At 42.1% G+C, this 21,927-nt stretch overlaps 1 long non-coding RNA gene across 1 annotated transcript in view; it reads left to right on the top strand.

The window, feature by feature from the left end:
* Positions 1-1,695: 1,695 nt before the first annotated feature.
* LOC310672419 overlaps positions 1,696-21,927 on the top strand; it is a 30,593-nt gene continuing 10,361 nt past the window's right edge. Inside the window, exon 1 of the long non-coding RNA XR_014508557.1 lies at positions 1,696-1,926. This is a non-coding gene — a long non-coding RNA (uncharacterized lncRNA). The remainder of the gene's footprint in view (positions 1,927-21,927) is intronic.

The following is a 21,927-nucleotide window of genomic DNA, read 5'->3' as shown; positions in this document are numbered from 1 at the left end:
GTTTTTCCCTGTTCTTTCAATGCTCTCTTTATACCTTTGACATTTAGCAGTTCAACTGCCTCCCTATTCAGCTTCCTGCTTTTGATATATTATAAAAATGTTGCTTCTTTTGTTATTTATATTTCCAACAATGTGTTCTTCAGATTCTTTCCTGGACTATATCTTTTTGTAGATTTTTACCTGATTTGCCTAAATCTGCACTCTTTTCTACTTTATTTTTAATTGGCAATGCCTCTTTTACAGCCTCCTTAACTGCCATACTTTAAAAAATTATGCTAAAAAGTGGGGGTCGTCTTATACATGGGTAGTGCATAGGGTGGACGCTTGATTGGTTGCTGCTGAGGCTGTCAGCGGCTATTGTGCGTGTTATTGTTTGCTGCATCAATGGGTGGTGTTGATTGGCTGACGCTCCGGCAGTTGGGTGGGCGATTGGTAGCTTCTGCCAGCGATGGGACAGACAGGAGGTGGATTTTGCGAAGTGTGCTGGTGAGCGATTTTAGGCAGTCCCTCCCCCCAAAAAAGCTTAGCAATCCTCCACAAAAAAAGCTCAACAACTCTGTCTCATCTCCTCCCATTTTCTTAAATTTGAGTCCCCCAAAATAGTCTTATACATCGGGGCGTCTTATAGACGGAAAAGTACAGTATGTTGTTTAAACATGTTGGTATATTTATTGTGTTGCCTGCATTTGCCAGGTAGGTGTAGGTCAACTCAAGGTATTCTTGGCACCATAGAAGAAGGGAAGATGAAAATTTGCAACTCCCGTGAACAACCATATTATATGCAGAACAGTAGAACACTGACTTATGCAAATACTGTTCTCCTATATCCTAGATCACCACCACTGCACAACTGCACAACAGAGCATTGTTTACATGCCTTTAAGAACGGAGCAGTCCACATTGTATTTTTGTTACACATCAGTCGCTGCACCAGCCTCCTCCTCAATCCCCTCTTACCACTAAAAGAGGCAGTACTCCTTAGTCTAATACCTCTCATAATACAGGTTGAATGTACAAGTTAAATGTTAGCCAGGTCAAGTTCCATCCCATTCCCAGGGAGGGGGGAAAAGGATACCTCCAAATAGTGTGCCATATGGTTAGAGTGCTGGACTAGGATCTGGGAGAGCAGAGTTAGAATCCCCACTCAGCCACTGGGTGACCTTGGGCCAGTCACCATCTCTTACCCTAACCAACCTCACAGGGCTGTTGTGAGGATGAAATTGGGGGGGGGGCACCTTGAGATCCTTGGAAGATAAAGGTGGTATATATGAATGATTTGTAGGGGTGGATGGTGACTCTGCAGTCCTCCAGGTGTTGCTAGACTCCAACTCCTATTAGCCCTAGCCAGCATGACCAGTGGTCAGGAATGATGGGATTTGAAGTCCAGCAACTTCTAGAATACCACAGGTTCCCTCGCCCATTCTCTAAAAGTGCAATACTAGTTCTGCCTACCTGGAGTAAGCTCTATTGAACACAGTGGAAATTACTTCTGAGTAAACATGCATAGAATTTGGCAGAATGTTAGGGTAGGGTGGAACAGCTCACTTGTTTTCAAAAGAGAAAGCGGAGGTTAAGGAAAACCAGCAGACTCAGAGAGGCAGACTTAAAATGTCAACTCCTACCGCCACCTCAAATACTCAACGCTGAAAGCTAGCGGAGAGGGCAAGTGAAGGGGGTTTTCTTTCCTGGTCTCCCTTAACTCTCCAAATGCAATTTCCACTCCATTTTTCTGCCTTTTGCCACAAATCTCCAAAGAAAGCACAAGGAATGTGTGTTCCTGAAGGCGCCCTTTGAAGCTTGTTGCCCCTGGCAACCACTTGAGTAGCCTCTATTATTGAGTGAATGTCAATCCTCTTAGCTCTGATGTGGTCAGGGCAATTTGCTGATGACAAGGAGCAGTTTTGGAAGGCATCAGACTCTCACAAGGTGTGGAATCTACAGTATGGAGCAGGGGTAGGCAAACTAAGGCCCGGGGGCCCAATCCAGCCCAACCGCCTTCTAAATCCAGCCCGCGGACAGTCCGGGAATCAGCGTGTTTTTACATGACTAGAATGTGTCCTTTTATTTAAAATGCATCTCTGGGTTATTTGTGGGACATAGGAATTCGTTCATTCTCCCCCCCCCCAAAAAAAAATAGTCTGGCCCCATACAAGGTCTGAGGGACAGTGGGCCGGCCCCCTGCTGAAAAAGTTTGCTGACCCCTGGTATGGAGCATGCAGGATTGTATTTCCTTTGCCGAAAGAAACAGAATTGTGTGCCCTGCGAAAGAAACAAATTTGCTTCTATTTACTTGCCCCCTGATTCTGGTAGTTGTGCAGAAGAGCAATGCAGGGAACTGAGGCACAGCAACACAGTAAACCCTGCTTAGCCCACCCAACCCTTTTCTAGTTAATGAGATTTTTTTGCAGTGCAGTCCTATGCATGTGTGTTCAGAAGTAAGTTCAGTGGCTCTTACTCCCAGGTAAGTGTGCATTGGTGTTTGATTATTATTATTTTGAATGGTAAAAACTGAAATTATCAATATGCAAGATGTCAGTCCAGTCCCATAATCTCAGTCTTGTTGTCCTCATCCTTACTACAAGTTCTCCACTTTTCATACACATCTTGTGAGTTCCAGCCACACTTCACAGTCCCTGATTAAACATTTGGATTCAAAATTCCAAAACTGGGAGAGGGGTGAAACATACCCAATTATTTATCTGTGGTAACTGGAGAGAGAGAGAGAGAGAGAGAGAGAGAGAGAGAGAGAAGTACATTAAAAAAATAATAACAGAAATTCACACTTTAATATTTCAGTTGCATAATTAGTGTATGTGTGCTTTCAGGAGGGGCCGGAACAGATAATATTCAGTTTCACTATCCCTGGTGCTGAAGGCAAAGCATGCTTTACCAAACAGACAACAGAGAAGGGCTGGTTTAATTGGGGACTGCAGTAGCTCCCAATCCCTTTTCATGCTTGGAAGGTTTGTTAAACCCAAGACAGTGAGAGAGATGATTAACTTTTCCTAATGAATTTTCTTAATTAGTACTTCTTTTTATTCCAAAAGCCAGAAAGAGATAGGAGCCAATTTTCATCTCCCTGGGTTGGGAGCTATGGTCGGGGTAGGGAAACAAAGAGATTGGAACAGCTTGGTAGGAAGGACACCATTGTCTACTGCAGAAGCAAGTATAGGAGGGTTATGAGAGTGATTAATTCTGATACACCGCCAATGGCAACTCATATTACAATGGCACCTGATGGCCCTATTGTAAACGACACTTTGAAAACCCGTATGGACAGTCCTTGTTTCAGAGAATTAGCAGTCTTAAAAGACAAAACAGAATAACCCAAGTGGTGAACTGGGGCCCAGACAAATTTAGGTTCTAATTTTTTTCTGGCAAAGAGAGCTGCTTTTCATTACAATTTAATCTCTGATCTTCAAATTGTACAAGTAGCAAAAGCCACATATGGCTGTGAAGCTCCCTAGTGCCTTCTCATGATTCTAAACACAAGCAATTTGGTTCAGAATTCATTCATACCACAATATATTTCTTTCTGGTGGTAATTTTGGTTCAGGTTGCTTTAAAGGGGTCCCTGAGTAGTTGCCACTTAATTGCTAGGCATTCCAGAACTAAATGCCCTGTACCAGCAAAATTCTTCAACCCTGGGTACCCAGATGTTGTTGGACTACAATCCCATCATCCCCGGCCAGTTTAGACAGTGGTGACGGATGATGGGAGTTGTAGTCCAACAACATCTGGGCACCCAAGGTTGAAGAAATTTGGTGCCATGCTACCTGATGCTAAAATAAAGTTTGGTTTCATCTGAACCTGGGCTCATGGTTTTTACCTCAAAACAAACCACAAGTGGTCAGCCAAGAACAAACTTTGGTTACAGCTCATGGTTTGTCTGGAATGGGACAAGGTTCAGATGTAATGTAAAGCCAAACCATGACATAGTTTCAGTTAGCACAGCAGCAACAGGACCAGGGTAGCAGCGAAGCTGCTGTAATTTTTGATTTGTGTCCCCAAGTCCTAATTTGTTCACACCTAACCATGGTTTGACTTATCATTATGCATGATCTGGGCCATTTTATTTGCATTTTCTTGTTGATATTATATTTTAAAAAAATATTTTGGGATGTTGCCCAGAGAACTGGATGGTGTTAGGGACACCATAAACAAATAAATACAGGAATTCCAGACTTAGGAAAGCCTAGTAGATGGCTGTCTAGCTTGTGTTTGAAGGCTTCCAGCAAGGGAGAGCCTCCTCCCTCTGAAATTTTTCCATTGTCAAACTATCCATTCTGTTAAGAAGTTTCTCCTAATATTCCACTGAAATCTACTTTCCTGTGAAGTCTAGTAGACCTAGTCTTGCCCTCTGCCATGTGATAGCCCTTCAGATACTTGAAGAGTGCTATAATTCTTGCCTTCATTCTTCTCTTCTCCAGGCTAAACAAACATAGTTCCCTTGATTGTTTCTCAGAAGATTTGTTTCTATACCACAGACCATCTTCACTGCCTTCCTCTGAACCTATTCTGATGTGTTCATCTTAAAGTGCAGTACACAGAAGAAGACACTTCCATTAGGTCTTGGGATGGGAAAAAAGAGAATAATCTGTTTCCCACTCATTACCAATGTCTTCTCTACTTGCTCCCCATGATATATTTGTAGTCTAATTTTTAGGCTACAGTGAACTCTATAGCTAAGATGTCTAAGGGGGAAACGTCAATAATGAAAGTTCAAGTGTTTGTTTTTATCATCATTGCAGATGACAATGGTGATTTGTTATTTGCAAACCATCTAAAATTAAGTCACGTAATGTAACCATGCAGTGTTACTGACTACTGTCATATTCAGCTGCAGCTATAAGATTCCTTACTCAAGAGTAGTGTCTGGAACATCCAAGAGGTTTTCCCTTTTGTGCAAGAGTTGCTCGTTGAAACATAACAATGCGCACTTCCATTCCAAATTCATAGCCATAAATTAGAAAGAAATTTGAGGTGAATCTGAATCTGCTACTAGAATGAGAATTCTCAGATTGCAGATCATTGCTTTCATTATAAAATGTGCTTGCTTTTTTTGCTGCTTGCTACAGTTGTTTGACAACTTTTACAAAATATGGTATGGTACAGTATTTGGGTTTAGCCTCTGAAATCTTAAAACTTGCTTCTTTTGTTGTTTAACGTAATGACTGAGGATCCACGTGCATTCAAAATTCAGGGATCTAAAGTCACTGGTTCAAACTATACATTACAAGGGAAATAAGGGGTTCTCAATCCTGTTCCCATTCCAATAATGCTGTTGTGGAGGCTAAGAACCATCAGTGGATAGGCATCGGTGCTTAACCTGCCTCCACCCACTAATAAAAAGGTAAAGGTAAAGGACCCCTGACAGTTAAATCCAGTCGCAGACAACTCTGGGGTTGCGGCGCTCATCTCGCTCTGCTGACCAACGGAGCCAGCATTTGTCCACAGAGTTTTTCTGGGTCATGTGGCCAGCATGACTAAGCTGCTTCTGGCATGCAACGGAACACCGAAACCAGAGCAGCACACGGAAATGCTGTTTACCTTCCCACCGGAGCGGTATCCATTTATCTACTTGCGCTTTTTGGTGTGCTTTCGAACTGCTAGGTTGGCAGGAGCTGGGACTGAGCAACAGGAGCTCACCCTGTCGCAGGGATTCAAACCGCCAACCTTCTAATTGGCAAGCCTAAAAGGCCCAGTGGTTTAGACCACTGCTCTACCCGCGTTCCTCTACCCACTAATAGTTCTCTGCAAATCCCACAGGGCAGCTTTAACCACCCCCAGATACTTGCAAAGGAGAATTGCTGGATGCAGGAGGGGTTAAGAATCAGTCTTCTTGCCTGCTGATCCCTTCCCCTTAAGTGTGCCCTGCCACCTCTCCCCCTGCCCTGCTTTTTTGGCAAATGTGGGCTTGGGACATGGCATTTGCCCAAATATTAGCAGTTTGTCCCCTGGAGTTGACACTTTCACACTAGTTACCTACCTCTCTCATAGACGCATGTGTAGTATGTATGTACTCAGGTAGCTTTGCTGGCTTCCATTAATCTACCATGATGAATGTAGTGGTTGCTAGGAGAAGCCAGTCCTGCAGTGCAGTGATACCTTAGCAATAAAAATGTAGGAACCTCTCAGCCAGAAGGTGCCGGTCTGGTGCAAGAGAAGCAGACCGAACAGCTGTGAGAGATGCAGATCATTATGATTGAGGAGACAGGGCCCCCATTATTATGAAAAGTGTCCGAGACCGTGAACAGGTTTTGAAGGGCTAGCTTGAAAGGCATTGTCCTAGTGAGCTACATGGAACTTGGTGATTAGTGCCTGCATTTGCAATCAATAAACTGGAGATGGGGAAAAGGAGGTGGAGGGAATTGTCTGCCATTGCAGGGATGTTGCTGTCATTTGTCAGATGCTTTCACAAAGAGACTTCAGCTCTGCACAGGTGTCCTGGATTCAAAACATTATTCAGCCAGCCCTGATTTCATTAGGAAAGGTGTGTGGTTGCCAGCACATCTCAGTTCTCTGGCAGTCTGAAGAGCATTAGAGAAACAAACTGTCTTTAATTAAATAAGGTAGGAACTTTCTGTTTATATCAGTGATGCTCCTGGGCTTTACCACTCATGGCTGTCTCTCGTGGGATATGCGGAAGACAGCTTCAGGGAAGAGGAGGGTGCAGTGGGGATTTTGCATAGCCTAGAGAAGGTCTTGAGTTTGGAAGGATGGTTCCTTTTGAGGCAATCCCCAGGGTTATTTAATTAACTGTCAAGTTCTAATTAATTAATTGCACTGAGGTCGGCCAAATCCCTTCAAAAAGTTTTTTAAAAATATCCCAGGGCATTGCGCAAAAAAGTTAGAAATTGTTTTTTGTAAAACTGCACAGACATTTCACTAGTTAAAGTATTATCAGAAAACTGTTTCTGTACAATATAGAAACTATGTGCCGATATAAAAATAAAGCAAGTTTCAATATGCATTCTGGATATGCTATGGATGTTAAAGATGAGGCTGCATTTCCTGATCAGGGGGAGAGCCCCTGGTTTATTTGCTCCATACTGCAGAATGACTACAGGCTATCAGTGCAGTCCTTTACATGCCTACTAACAAGTAAGTCCCATTCATTACAATGGGGCTTACTCCAAGGAAAGTAGGTAGAGGATTGCAGCCTCAGCTGAGGCCCCATAAGGTAAGCACAGCAGTAGCCTCAGATTAACGGCCTACGCAAAGTGAAACATCTGGGTCGCGCTGTAAAAGGAATCACAACATTTTGTCCAAATTTGGGATAAAAATCCATACTGGAATTCCTCAAGGGGGGGGGATATAACCAGTCTTTTGTTCTATGAAATGTAAAACTCTGGCAACAGCTTTTGAAAACATTGCATTGCATTGTGCATCTGGTGCATCTGGTGTGCATCTGGTCCATTTGAGGACATGGACATAGATGTGTGGATTCTTCAAATGTACTGCAAGTGCCATTGCTGATATTGGGCTCAGCATCCTGAGAGTCTCCACTCTCATTAAAAAGAAAGAAAAATCTTGAAAAAAGCATATTTCTAGTCCTTAAGACTTCAAAGGTGATCTTGAAAATGTTTTGTGAAATCTCAAAACTTACTGCAGGATCTCTGCAGTATTTCCAGTGGTCATGAGAGAGGGCTTACACACCCAGCAAAAACTATTTGCATTCTTCACATCTAACAGAAGCAATTATGCGAAATATGCAAATATATGCAATTTGCATAATTTAAGCCAGTGGCAGAAGTCAGCTTTTGCTAATGCTATGGTTAGTGAAAGTGGCTACTGGATTCTTAACTCAAAACTGCCCAAACACACCCAGCACTGTATTGAATAGCAAATGCCCAGAATTACGGATTTCTTCTCATCTGACTGGTACATAATAAATTAGCTCAGCACTACAGTATTAATCTGTATTTGCTTAACTTTTATTTCTAAAAAGGAAGATTTTGCTGCATAGCTCAAGGTTCTGTTCTGCCTGTAGGGACTCTCTCCAGCCCAGTCCATTTCCTCATTTTGGAACCAAGCATGAAAAGGGAGGGTGCCGTCCTATCACACTCAGATTTATTCATTTCAAAACTTTGTTGTACAGAAATTAATTTTGTTTTCGGAAAAAGAAAGATGCTGCTTCAGTAGGAAAACAAGCAGTCCAGAATCACGGTCAATGAATTAATTAGTATGTGGAATGAGAGGACATCAGAGTTTGTTGTTCTGTTGCCTGATCTGTAGCAATTAAAGAAACAGAATAAGCACAGTCAAATTAAGAAAGGAGAACTGTTTCTGATAAATAGCACTACATCAGCAAGATTTTTTCCCAGTACGTCTGAGCAAGCACATAAATCCAAGCAGACATTAGTTGTTGCATGTTTAGATGGAAGTAGCAGATGAAAGGAGAAATTGGATGCTGAACTTGTGATATTAGAGAGCTGACCCCACAAACTGCAATATTAGATAAGAGGACATGTAGATCATTAAGGAAATAAGAAGAAATAGATGTGCAAGAAAAAGTGATATTAGAATATGCCTCTCCAAACTTGGAGGAGGATTCATTGCCCCAAATGTTGGTATTTTTGCTCTTACATCCTACCTTCATTCTTTCATCAAAATACTGTTTTTTTTCTTCACATGGTGCCAAAAACCCTATTCTGCTTTGCTCCAATGTTTAGTTGGTATGGAAGTTTGTATTTTCTTGCATGTCCTTCCTTGTTCACTGTATCTTGTGCACTGTTTGTAACTGCTAAATTGCATCCCACTCTAATCATCTGAGTTGATAAAATATTAATTTTGTCCTGGTTTAGTGATTTAGTTTTGTGATGTATTATGTATTTAGTTTTTCTGTTGCTACCATTAGTTGCAATACAAACAAGTTACTAATTGGAATTTGTGAATCAACAGCAGTATATACAAGATTCGGAGATAAAAGGAATTTATAAGGTATTTAAAAACCTGTGATCTGCTTTCTGCTGGTTGTCAGGAATCAAAGCTTTTCAATCTGAAAAGGAGAGGTACTATTTAGAGTTGGGATGAAGGGGGAAAGGGACAAAAATGCTGACTGTTCTTCGATTCTGTAATGTCCTAGTTCACCAGCCAAGCTTCTTTATGTGACTTAAGAGTTGAATAATTGCTGTAAATGTGGCTTACATCAATGCTTGCATGGTAAAGGAAGGAGGGATTTTTTTAAATAGAAAGCCACAACAGAAATAAAGTAACACAGTGAATCACAATTAAATCACAAATCCTCCACCTACCCCCATTCAAGTCGGATTTCTGTATAGCTGCTCTCTGACAATTGCAGTATTTTCAGAAAACAAGGGGATCAGTCCAGCCAAACATAGTTGCACTTCAGTTCACTGATTTCCAATGGCATATTTTCATTATTTACTTCGCTGGATTGAACCTCAAAATTAGACTAGTTTGGAATTTGTAACCAGAATCCCTTTATCCTTCATGTCTTAGCTATTTATAGTGCCTATTCACATTAGGTCAACATTTTGTTTGTTTTAAATGTAACTCATTTAAAGTACTGTGAGAAACTCACTATGAGTTTAACCACACTCACCTTTCACCCACTGTTTCCAGGCACGGTCTGCCATTTAAAGCTCTGTATGCAAGCCCCCCCCCCCTTTTCTTCTTTCTTTCTTTTTATTCTGTTGCTTTCTCTGCAAAAACCTGCTCTTTAAAGCTGAATCAGTGCAAGCAGCAATCCATGGAAAAACCTGAATTGACATTTGCTCCGATTCAGCTTTAAAGAGTGAGTTTTCAAACGGAAAGCTTGGGGCAAAAGGCAAACAAAGCAAAACAAAAACAATGCTCAGACATCGGACATAGAGTTTTAAATCATGGACCTCTTGCCACACTTTAAGAGCAGGGCAAAAGGTCAGTGTGGATAAGCCCTGACTAAAGAGTGACTTAACTGCACGATCGTATACATGCCTTTCTGCTCAGATGTAAGCCCATTGGGTTCAGTGGGTCTTCGTCCCAGGTAAGTGTATATAGCATTGGAGAATAATACACTGCTGCAGAACTTTCTAAGTCATGGCTACCATCTGCACACAGTGCTCTCTGGCTACTGCGTTCCTTGCTGCTTAAAGGGAGCAAGTAGTCTTGTCAAATCTTCTTGTTGTAGCAGGGCCCATGGTAGGGAGGAGAAACACTTCCAGACAGAGTAACATAGGCCAACCTTCCAACCTTCCCTGGCCTGGTGCCCTCCGGATGATCTGGAGTACAAGTCCCATCAGCCCCAGCTAGCATTGCCCTGGTTGGGGCTGATAGCATTTGTGGTCCCAAACACCTAGAGAGCACTAGGCTTGGGAAGGCTGGCCTTGGCTACCTGGTGCCAGTGCCTATGTTCCTATTAGCCCGGAAGGGAGAGGAAGAGGAGGGGAGTTGCCTAAGGCCTCACCATGACCTCTGACTGTCAACTGCCTTATTCATATCTAGGGGGAATTGAGAGAATACATTTGTGGGTGGGGCTGCTCAAGGCAGTACAATCCCTGTGGGCAAGAATGGGGCAGAAAGACATTCATTGGAGCTGGGGTTATGCTGAGCAGCAGGTAGATTCATGACCTGTCCTGCAACAACACTGGACAGCTGATGTAGGAAGTGGCTTGGATCCTACAGGAGCGGAAGGCACTTCTGCTCACATATTATTTAATTAATTGACAAAATTGTTTTTTAAAAAAACCTGTACGTAATATAAAACATCAACACTGTTGATTTTAAAAAACCCTGATTAAAAACAGATATTTAAAACATTTAAGAGATGGTTAGAAAGCAACACTAGCGAAAAGAAACAAAACACATGTAACCCCTATGTGTCAGGATAGAATCGCCTAAAAAATAATAATATAAGTGTTAAGCAGGTGGCAAAAGTGAAAGGTGCCTGACCAATGTCAGAAGGTAGGAAGTTCTAAAGGATGGGTGCTGCTGCACTAACCAATTTCCTGCAAGTTTGGAACAAGTATTAGCTGCTCTTATTTTATCCGCTTCGAGACTTAATAAATTGTACCCGCCACAGCGCCCGTTCCACAGCTCAAAGTGGTCAAGTGGACACAGATTGGCTAAGTCAATTCCGCAAGCCAACTGGTCCTATGCTGTTAAGGGCTTTATATACCGAAAGTAGCACATTGAACTTGGCCTGGTAGCAGCTAGGCAACCAGTACAGATCTCAGAGCAAATGCTGACATAGGCTCAGTCCCATCAGCAACCGTACTGCAGCATTCTGCACTACTAACTGCAGGGGGTGTACTCCCTCCCACCTGTAGCCCCCTTCTGAAATTAGTTCCAAAGTGCTGGGGAACCTTGTTGTAGATATGCTGCGCATGAGTATCCAGTCACTAGCTCCTTAATGTTCTATCTCACAACTTATCACTTTTGAGAGGAATGAAGAACCCAGACAGATCTAGAAAGAAGCAAAGGCCCTCTGTCCCTTGGTAGAGCTCAGCTCGGGGCTTTGCCCTGAGAATGCAGACCTACTGTGTTGGCTCAGCCCAGGCTTTGGGGGGGGGGCCTTGGGGATGGGCAAGCTGGCAGGGGGGATGGAATTTGGGAACTGAGGTAAGCAGCAAAGGGGGCATCTGGTGTCCACTGTAGAAGAAATGCTAGATTTAGGGCCGTGTGGGTGGTTCCCCTACACAGGGCGTTGAGCCAAGGGAGTGCAAAATTGAGAAGATCCGTAATTGAGAAGATCCATTTGGGGGCATCAGATTTTGGCCTCACACAGGGCACTATATTATGAAAAATGATCAAAGTCTGCCCCTGGTGGAAGCATGGTGAATAACTCTGTTCCACTGTCCAAAAGGCTGCTGAGAATTTTGGAGTAATCATAGCCAACTGTGTGTGACCCATCACACATTCCCCTTGCTTGCTGTCTGAAGTTTTGCTGTCTATTATTGCTAGAGAAGAAGCAGGAAATCTTAAAACACAGGGCTTCCTCTTGTTGGCTGGATGCCCAGCTCTCCAGAACAACAGAACAAAAATATTGTACATTTGCATAGAGACTGGCTAAGATTGCCTACTTGAAAGGGGAGGGGGCATCCAACTAGTTAATTTTCAAAAACCTAATTAGAATTCAATAGACATTCCCCACCAGATTATATTCATTTGAAGTTGGTTGATATTTGGGGCCTGCCCTGCTTCACAAAAGGTTTTTTTACAAAGCTCTAGTCCTTGAAAATCCCAAACCAGTGATTCACATCCCTCCTTCAGTTCCCAGCTAATCCTCCAGCTTTTCCAGGTTTTAACGTGAATAAAGCCTCTAAAAGGCCAGCAAATAGGAAAAGATATTTGACAGTAATCCCTTCATTCCCAAGGGCCAGTCTTCTCATATTACAGGTTATTAAAAACAAAATCCAAGCAGCAAGCCTCCCCCCAAAAATCTCAAAGACAAGAAAGATTGAAGTCACTCAGCTTCCACTGAGAGCCAGAACTCCCCAGACAGCCTGACTAGGAGAATTAAAACACAAAAACATTGCAGGAAGTTAGGAGGTTTTAGTTTTGCTGGCGGTATTACCTGCTGAGTACCCAAGAAATAATAGTCTAAAAGTTTCTGGCCTGTGAGATGAATGAAAGGTTTGGGTAATCATGTTTCCTTTACATTTGACATTTCAAATGTTTGTCTTTAAAATTAATTTATATACACACTTTGTAGAAAATTGATTAAATGTACTGGATTATTGGTTAGGGTGGTTTTAATTAGTAAAAGTTTGTCACCAGCATGGAAGTGTTGTCAAGAGACTCTCAAGTAATGATATGGAGAATCTTGTTAATTGATTATGAAGAGAAAGAGCAGCGCTTCCCTCTCTCTTTTGGAAGTCCTTTGGTGGTGGTGGTTGTTTTGTTTATTTTTGTTTTAACTGCTTTTCAATTTCTGCTTTTATATAAATTTAATATACCCCCCTTTTGAATGTAGTAATGAAAGGAATGTCAAAAATTGGGGAAGACCACAGAGTCCCGGTTTATTCTATGTACTAGTTGCATCTTCCATTTTTTCATTCCTTCGGTGGAAATGAATTTCAGAGTAGTAGCCTTGTTAGGCTGCTGTAGCAGAACAAAAACAAAAAACTCAATATGTTAATCTGCAGCCACCAGCAATTCTCTCTCTCCTCCCCCCTCTTCTATCCAGTGTGTTGAGAAGATGTTCTAAAGTGAGGAGTATACTTTTGCCACACCACGTCCACACATGATGCTGATCTGCAGTGACCTGGAAGTTTCTTTCCTCCGTTTACAGGTCAAAGAATGTGTCAGCCACACAACACTGCACTGACCGAAAACAGTTGTGCCCCTCCTGATGGTGACAATACCATGCTGGGCTTTTGGAGGGAGTGCTTCCAGCATCATGCTCAGGCTGAGATTGTCTAGCAAGCAGTCACACTTGGCAGCTTGCAAAAATTAGATTGAGAGTCTTTAGAAATCAATAGAAATACTTGCAGTAACTTTAACAGCTAGACTTGGAACAACTCACTATATTTCTGGAGAGTGTAACAGTTCTAAAGGAGTCTGATTTTTGCTGCCGAAAGTAACTCCATTCAGCTGTGTCTGTAGGACACTTGCTGTTGTTTTTGCTGTTAACAGTGCCCAGTACACTGTTTAGCACACTGAACAGATACATTCCTTGCCTAGCTCCTGGAATTTCATGTGGAGTATCAGATCAAGCAAGAAACCCGATTCAGCATTCACATACTCTTTGTGATTTTAATACGCATTTTGCAAAAAATAAAAAAATAAAAAAATGTGAACCTCTTTAGAGCAGCAGCAGAAGGAGACACAGAGGGGCCTTACCCCACACCGAATGGAGAAATTTCCCCTCCAGTAGGGTTGCGTCTTCCAAGCAAGTTCTTCAGATGCCTTCATCCAAGACATGCATTATAGCACAGTTCTCTCTTTCACACATGTACACACAAACAAACACACATTTTTTAAGGCTCCAGACTGATGTCATATCTTAATGGTACATAAATGCAATCAAATTTCTATTGGGAATAACTTTTAAGTTTGCCCCTCTCTATCCAGAACAGTTGTAATTGCATATCACAATCTATCTAGCAGTCACTAATACTGTCTTTAGTGCCTAAAGTGTCCTCACTCCTCCACTGCACTGCAAATCAGAAACTCTACTAAGAGTAGCAATTAAAATTACTGCTGAGTAGAGGCTAAGCTGCTGTGATTGGGTGAAGAAGAAAGAATGCTCCAAGTGTATTTTAGTGCCCTTCAAGAGTTCTATTTCTGAATTTAATTCTGCAAACGGGTAATAACTTGCATTGGTACTTTTGGAAAAGAATGATCAGTGCTGTGCAGGGAAAACATCATGGGCAAATATGCTTTAGTTCTTTAAAGGTATGATTCACAGTCTATTGACTTCCAGCGCACAGGCTCTAAGGAAAAATAGACTGAACAGAAAGACTTCAAGGGTGCTACCATAGCTGATATCAAACTGGGGTGGCTAACATTATGTCCAACTTTTAATTAATCCATTATGTGGCATCTAAATGTGCGCTGTACTTCTGACCTGTGGCACAGATAGTCAGTTGCACTGGTCTGTGAACCCATTCCTTGAAACCAGGAGACATGGCTTAAATCCTATTATACCCTCTAAAGAGACTGCAAGGATATTCCTACAATATAAATCCAATTACTCCCCAATGACTCACCCTCAGGGGATGAAGAATAAATCCTATTACACTCACACACAAAAATTGTTCACTGATTCCCAAGAGACAGACAGCAGCTATCCTACCATAAAGTGATAGCGTCTGTACAGTGTGTATATCCCATTACTTTATGGAGACAGTGCAGACTTAATTGCAGGACCGAAGACATAAATTCTAGCGCAAAAGGAGCGAAGCTGTACAAGGTGCAGTAAATGACTACTTACAAAAGTGGATTTGAGGCTGATTTCTTGGGGTTTGTGGGCCATTCCTTAGCAGCCTACAAACACAGCTGAATGAAGTCACTTGCTACAGCATCAGACAGGCACCTTCAGGACACCGTTATCATTTCCTGAATTATACTGAGTTGTTTGGCTGTGAGTCTTTCCACCGACTTCTCTGAGTCCTGGATCTAATCCTTAAAAGTGCCAAAACCATCTCATGCCCTGGTGATTCTTAGGTCTTAGCCTAGAAGAGCGTAAACCAGCATAAAACAACCCACAGCTGGCTTGGTATCTGAAAATCCAGCCAAGAACAAAGTGCATTCCGTGCTTAATGTATAATTGCATGTAAAATAGTCCAACTCTGTGAATGTACATTTGCACTTTCAAATCCTAGGTATAACTGGAAATATCCAGTGTTGCATCAGCAGATGTGACAGTACAGTACTTCCCCTTCCTCTCCCTGCTCCCCAGATCTGCTCCATGGAGTTTCCCAATCCTGTATAAGAGATGTGGGGGCATGTGGGGAACTGTAATGGGGCAGATAGGCTAAGGGAAGTCTCATTGATCCAATGGGATGACACTGTTTGAATGTCAGCTGATGTATTATGAAAATATATAATGTAGATGATAGGAAACATACAAAAAGAAGCGTAAGTGGTCATTGACCGACACAGTGTATTTGGATTTTCTTGCTGTGCTCATACTTTGATTTTCTTTAAAATGCTAGAATTCTCATGTGCTCATAAATTTGTATGTTAATCTACCAGCTTCAAAGCATACATTTTAATATACGCCACTGTCAATAAAGCTAGACTGAAAAATTAAGTTGGCATTCCTACTTAAAATATAATCAATCCTATAAACCAGAATAATACTTGACCTTCCAAAAAAGCTCTACCATTTGATCTACAGAAGCAATTGTTGATCTTCTTTAATTCCTGCAACTAGAGAGAGACTTTTTATACGTTCATCAGGAAATGAAACATACAGGCTGAGAAACTGAAGAGCTTCTGCTCCTCATTGGACTTGACTACCCTACCTTTGAAAGCTTTATTCAGATAAAGTAATAGCTCATTTGTTGTTGTCATTATCATCATCATCATCACCATCATTTGTCATGCAGAGCAAGGCTGCAAGTTAGTACCGTATTTTTCGCTCTATAAGACGCACCAGATCATAAGACGCACCTAGTTTTTGGAGGAGGAAAACAAGGGGGGGGGGATTCTGAATCCCAGAAGCCAGAACAGCAAGAGGGATCGCTGCACAGTGAAAGCAGTGATCCCTCTTGCTGTTCTGGCTTCTGGGATAGCTGCGCAGCCTGCATTCGCTCCATAAGACTCACACACATTTCCCCTTACTTTTTAGGAGGGAAAAAGTGAGTCTTATAGAGCAAAAAATACGGTAATTTGACTTTTTCAGCCCCTTACAAAGGTATTCACTTGCAAGTAGTTTGACTGAACTGGCTCATCAATGAGGCAGCAAGACCTTTGTCCAAAGGGTGTTTTGTTTGTTTTTAAGCAGCAGTTCCCACTCTTGAAGAAAAAAAAAGTCTTTTCTCCCCAGGAAAAAAAAAATCTAGTTTAGGTAGGCTATTATTGGGCGTTCATAAAAGATGTCCTAAATATGTCCATCTTGTCTCCTGTGCTTCATGTACTGCTGTCAATAGCCGTGCCCACTCTGTGACCTTTTCATGAGTTATTCTGTCAGTTTTGCTTTGAACAATCTATGTAGAAACAGAGTCAAGCTGTACATGTTGTGTTGTATAGATTTGTTTTCCAGGGCACTGACAAGAGAATTTTGGATGTGGCTTCTAAAGATCTCAAGAGTAGTGCTCTTGCTCATCTCCTGAGCCTTTCAGGCATATCACAGCCAAGCTATGATCACTGGCTCTTGGTGTCCCAGCAATGAAAATTAAGTGATATGTGAAAAAACCCGTAATAGTTTTATGGAGTTTATTGCGACACCTTTCTGTCCCCTTTCCCCCTTTTCAGGGGGAAGTGCAGGCTTCATTGTTAAAAACTTGAATGGTAAGTCTGTTGGGAGCTTTTCCCAGATTTGTTTAGCTCTAATTAGGGCATTCAGCCAATGCCCCCCATCACTGAAGCAGTCGTTTTCGAAGGGTGTTTGTTTTTCATTAAGATAATTTCAGAATGTGTTAGACAAGGGCACTGGGGAAATCAAGGGGGCCTGTCCCCCTTCTATTTCCCCATAATGCTGAAAATCATGCTGCACAGTCAACCCCAGAATTCTGGATGCAGAGACTCCAGGTCAAGAGCCCTGTATGTTTTATGCTCATCAATTCAGTAGAACAGTGTTTCCCAAAACTTAGAATAATCATGTACCCCTTTTGAGAGTTTTGTCTTGCCAGTGTACCCCTTCCTGGACAAAGATGATTTGGCGGTATTCTTAATAATACTATTTTAGCTTTGAGTAGTTCTCTGTAACTAAAAAACTACCCCTATGATAAAGCAAAATATAAGTTCTGCTGTGTGCCTGTTGAAACCTTTTCACATACCCCCAGGAATGGAAAACACCGCAGTATAGAATGCACATATAAACTTCTAAAAGGTAAAGGACCCCTGACAGTTAAGTCCAGTCGCGAATGACTCTGGGGTTGCGGCGCTCATCTCATTTTACTGGCCAAGGAAGCCAACATTTGTCCACAGACAGTTTTTCCGGGTCATGACTAAGCCGCTTCTGGCGAAACCAGAGCAGTGCATGGAAATGCCGTTTACCTTCCCGCCAGAGCGGTACCTATTTATCTACTTGCACTTTGATGTGCTTTCAAACTGCTAGGTTGGCAGGAGCAGGGACCGAGCAACGGGAGCTCACCCTGTCACGGGGATTTGAACCGCCAACCTTCCAATTGGCAAGCCCTAGGCTCAGTGGTTTAGACCACAGCACCACCCACACTTCCTTCTTACCTTTGCTGGATCAGAGCCAATGGCTCCAGTTAAAACTTCTATGAAGGCTGCGACCATTTCACCCATGGGTACTGTTCCCAGCCCCCGCATGCGTTGTCAGAGTGCACACAAGCACACCACACCCCATTATGCCTGGTTCCCATTATGCCCCAAAGGACATGCGCGTCAACTATCGCACATCAGTTAGACACAACTAAAATGGCTGCTACCTGTATATGACATTGGTAGGGTTGCCATATTTCAAACAGTGAAATCCGGACAGAAAAGTTATTAAGCCAAAGCTGTTGCTATACGTCCAGATTTTCTGGGACATTTCTCCAATTTCTGCCTGGACACTGCTGGTGACTGCAGTATTCTGGATGTGTCCAGGAAAATCCGTACATATGGCAACCCTAGACATTGGGGTGGGGGTGTAGGGTTAACAAATGCTGTATCCTCCTTATGCTTTGCAGGCTTGGTGGGCTGACTTTTCACAGTGTGGAAAAAATTCCTTATGTGCTGTAATCCCACAACTGCTGCTCCTTCACCACAACCAGACTGCTAAAACCAAAACCAATGCACACAGCAAGAAAGCAAATGCTTGATGAAGATTGTGTCTTAAAATCTAAAGTCAGAACATAGAATATTTCTTTGAACTCAAATTTAAGTTCCTTGCATTGCTGAGAAGTAACTTTGGGTACCCAAGCGGGTGTTCTTATATCATCGGCAGCATGAGTAAGGATTTTCTGCAGCTTCAGTGTTTAATATTTATAGTGAGAAAGCACTTAGGCAAATCTATTTTAGCTATGTGTAGCTTCATAGGAAACAGAGCTTACTGGTATTTTCAAAATGACCACGTTTTCAGTGGTGAGGCCAGACTCTGGACATTAACCTGAATTCTTTGATGGTCCCTTGCTTCATGGAAACACAAAACCTAAGATTGTAAAATAGAATATACATGCCTCTTCCTAGGAATGGTTTCAGATTGAGCAAACCTTTGGATATAAGGCATTTTCAGATATGATGGGAGATGGTGGCCACAAAAATTCCTCGTCCCCTGCAATCACACCAACCCCTGCTTTCTTCTCCCATCTGCATGAATGGTCATTCTGTGCAGCACCCATAACCTATAGCAGTTTTCCCTTCCAAAAATCCAAAGCTGATTTATTTATTTTTGCAGTTACATTCAAATCCATTAGAAACTAAACTTCATGAAATTTCAAGCCATTTTTACACATTTTTAGTGGGGTGCTTTCACAGCACTGGCTCCAAATTAGTGTCCTCGTATTTTTTCTCTGGCTGTTTCAGTAAGAGACAACTATTGCTGCAGGCAATTTTTCCTCAAATCAGTCCTGTAACTGGTTGTTCAGTCTTTGCAGCTGCATTGCTAAGATGTTTTTACTATCTTCCTAGGTGCTTTAATGTGATGTACTAAGAAATATATACACTATGCTATAACTCTGGTCTCAGCTGAGGTGCCTGATGTTTTAACATGGGGTTAGTGATCCTGGCTCACCCATGTATTATTCCTGCATGCTTATCTCTTCCAGCTGTAGGGTATAAATACTGTATCCTCCTTATGCTTTGCAGGCTTGGTGGGCTGACTTTTCACAGTGTGGAAAAAAATTGGAGATTCTTCTCACTCCTCATTTCCTTTTTCACCCAAGACTCCCCTTCTCAGGGCTTCTTCCATCAGACTCTTCAGAACTTCATGGTTCACCTCCACCCTGACTGCGACTCTCAGTAACATTATTTCAGAGCTCTGCAGGTAGAAAAGTAAGGATTCAATCTCTTTTCCCTCCTGCATTCAAGATGAGGCAGAACCTTCGGAGGAATTCAGAAAGAGATATTTACTATTTTTATTAAAGAAGCCTCATTGACTTCAATGGGATTATTATTATATATTATATTATATTATATTATATTATATTATATTATATTATATTATATTATATTATATTATATTATATATTATATTATATTATATTTAACTTGTATTTGTAACCACCCTTCAAGGTTTGCTGAAGGACCGTCTATAAAACTTACAAGGTTTTTTAAAATAATAATAATAATAATAATAATAATAATAATAATAATAATATTTTTAAAAGAAGAAGACCAGGGACAGCAGCAGCAGCAGGAGAGAGGAGGGGAGGCTGAGGGAACACTTGACAAGGGAAGGTGTTAAAAAGGGGGGGGAGGGGGGAGATGCTGCCAGTCCTGCAGACAAGGGGTGGTATAACTGGGCTCCTGAGACCCACAGGAAAGAATGTAGTTGGTCAAGGGAGTGGACTCAAAAAGGTTGAAAATCTCTGGTATAGAGAAAGTCATGAGGTATTTTTGTCCTGTATTGTCCCCATGCTGCCACCACACTAATATTGATCCTTGACCTCTCCATTCCATGACAGCTGTAGGAAGTACTTTTCCTTATGGGGGAACCATTTTGCAAGATTTGCTCAATGAAAGATTTCACTCCTGGCGTTCTGGCACCTGGCACAGAAAACATCACTTCTCTCTCACATGCCTTCTGATGTGTTTCCTATAATTTTGCTCTCAGAAACTGAACAGCACCAGGAAACAGCTTGAAAGTGTGGAGCAAATGTCACATAGGTCTCTTAAACCTGCAGAGGTGCAATTATTGCTAATACCTACTCTTGTACCTAACTGTGGTTAATAACACTAATCATACATTTATATAATACTTTTCACCCAGCAAAATCACAACATGCATTTTCAAAAGGTTCACTGACTCCTTGTTCAAACTGCTGCCTATACCACTCAAAGGCATCCACCTCTTAGGGATTAATGCAACGGCATCACACACTAATAATGTTTTGCTTTTTAAAGAGCTAATCTCCCTTCCCTGTTCGAACCTATTTTTTTTCTTTTAATCAACCCCCTGCTCCCTTATTACAGCAGCCTGACTTGTTCTCCCGCCCGGCCCCACCCCCCAGTAACACCTCAGACTGAAAGTAATTAATGCGGCAATTAGTTCTAATGGTTCACAAGATTATCAAGCCTGGCTATTCGAAAAATATGGCACAATTGATGCTCCAAACAAAACTGGAGAGCGCAATGCTAAAAACGTGGATCTGTTGAAAATCGAGCAACAAAGGAATGTAAGATTCGTGTGCTCTTCCCATTCAGACAAGACCCTAAGAATAATGGTGGAATCACATCCATTACATGAATGCCCAGTCCATTAGCAACATCCTGATGTGAATAAATGAGGACTCTGAGCCCAAATCACACGTGTTGTTAAATGTGATGTATATGTGTGATTTTTTTTTTGTAAAAGTGATCATTTGAAAGATTGAAAGGAAGCTTCTGTTTTCACCAGTAAGATCTTTCCTCCAGAACTAATAGCAGCATGTGAGACAGGAAGCGTTTACATCAGAACCAGGGCACAAGGAGAAACAATTAAACACACACATAGAATGCACATATTATAAGCAAGCAATACTCCAAAGTGCTTAATTTTTGAACTTGCCATTTAAATTGTTCCTTCGTGACAAAGGTTCCTGTTTCCAAAAAGTGCAGGAGGGGTACGGATCTCTCCACCATGTTGTTCTTTGAAACGTGGAGGGGAAGGAAAGGCGGGGGGGGGGGGGAGATAATGGATTTCCCCCTCCTATACCTACGAACTCCAGTGTGTGGAAGGGAGAGGTCTTGTTCATTTAGAATCCCAAACAAGTGCTTATATGATGTGAACCAGACACTGCAGCTTGCTGGGCTGCTGTAATAAAAGGCAAAACAATGGGGGCAGGCCATGCATGCAGAGGAGGAAGAGGAAGCAGCAGCAGCAGCCGACAGGTTTGAGTGCCTTTCTATCAGCCGCTTCTCTTCCTTGAGCAATGAGAGAGGCTTGATGGACAGAGGAGGAAGAAGCAGTGGTAAAAGAAGCATTGGGTAGATTCACTGCCCCTCCCAGGGGCTCCAGATCCGCTGCCGAATCTTTTACCTGTGAATTCACTGTACTTTCTGTGCCATCCTTTGTCAAGCTGCTGCCCTTCAGATGTTTTGGAAAAGAGCCACCGGCCCCATCCAGCACATGCTGGCCAGGGCTGACTCTCACAGCTGCATATTCTTTATTGTTCAAAAGGCACTACATAAGAGAACTTTGGCTGCACATTTCTCTGGGAGTCA

Source organism: Podarcis tiliguerta (genome assembly GCF_965153285.1).
Source record: "Podarcis tiliguerta genome assembly, chromosome: 2".
Classification (NCBI taxonomy): Eukaryota; Metazoa; Chordata; class Lepidosauria; order Squamata; family Lacertidae; genus Podarcis; species Podarcis tiliguerta.
Note: the sequence above shows the minus strand (reverse complement) of the source record. Positions and strands in the feature narration are given on the sequence as shown.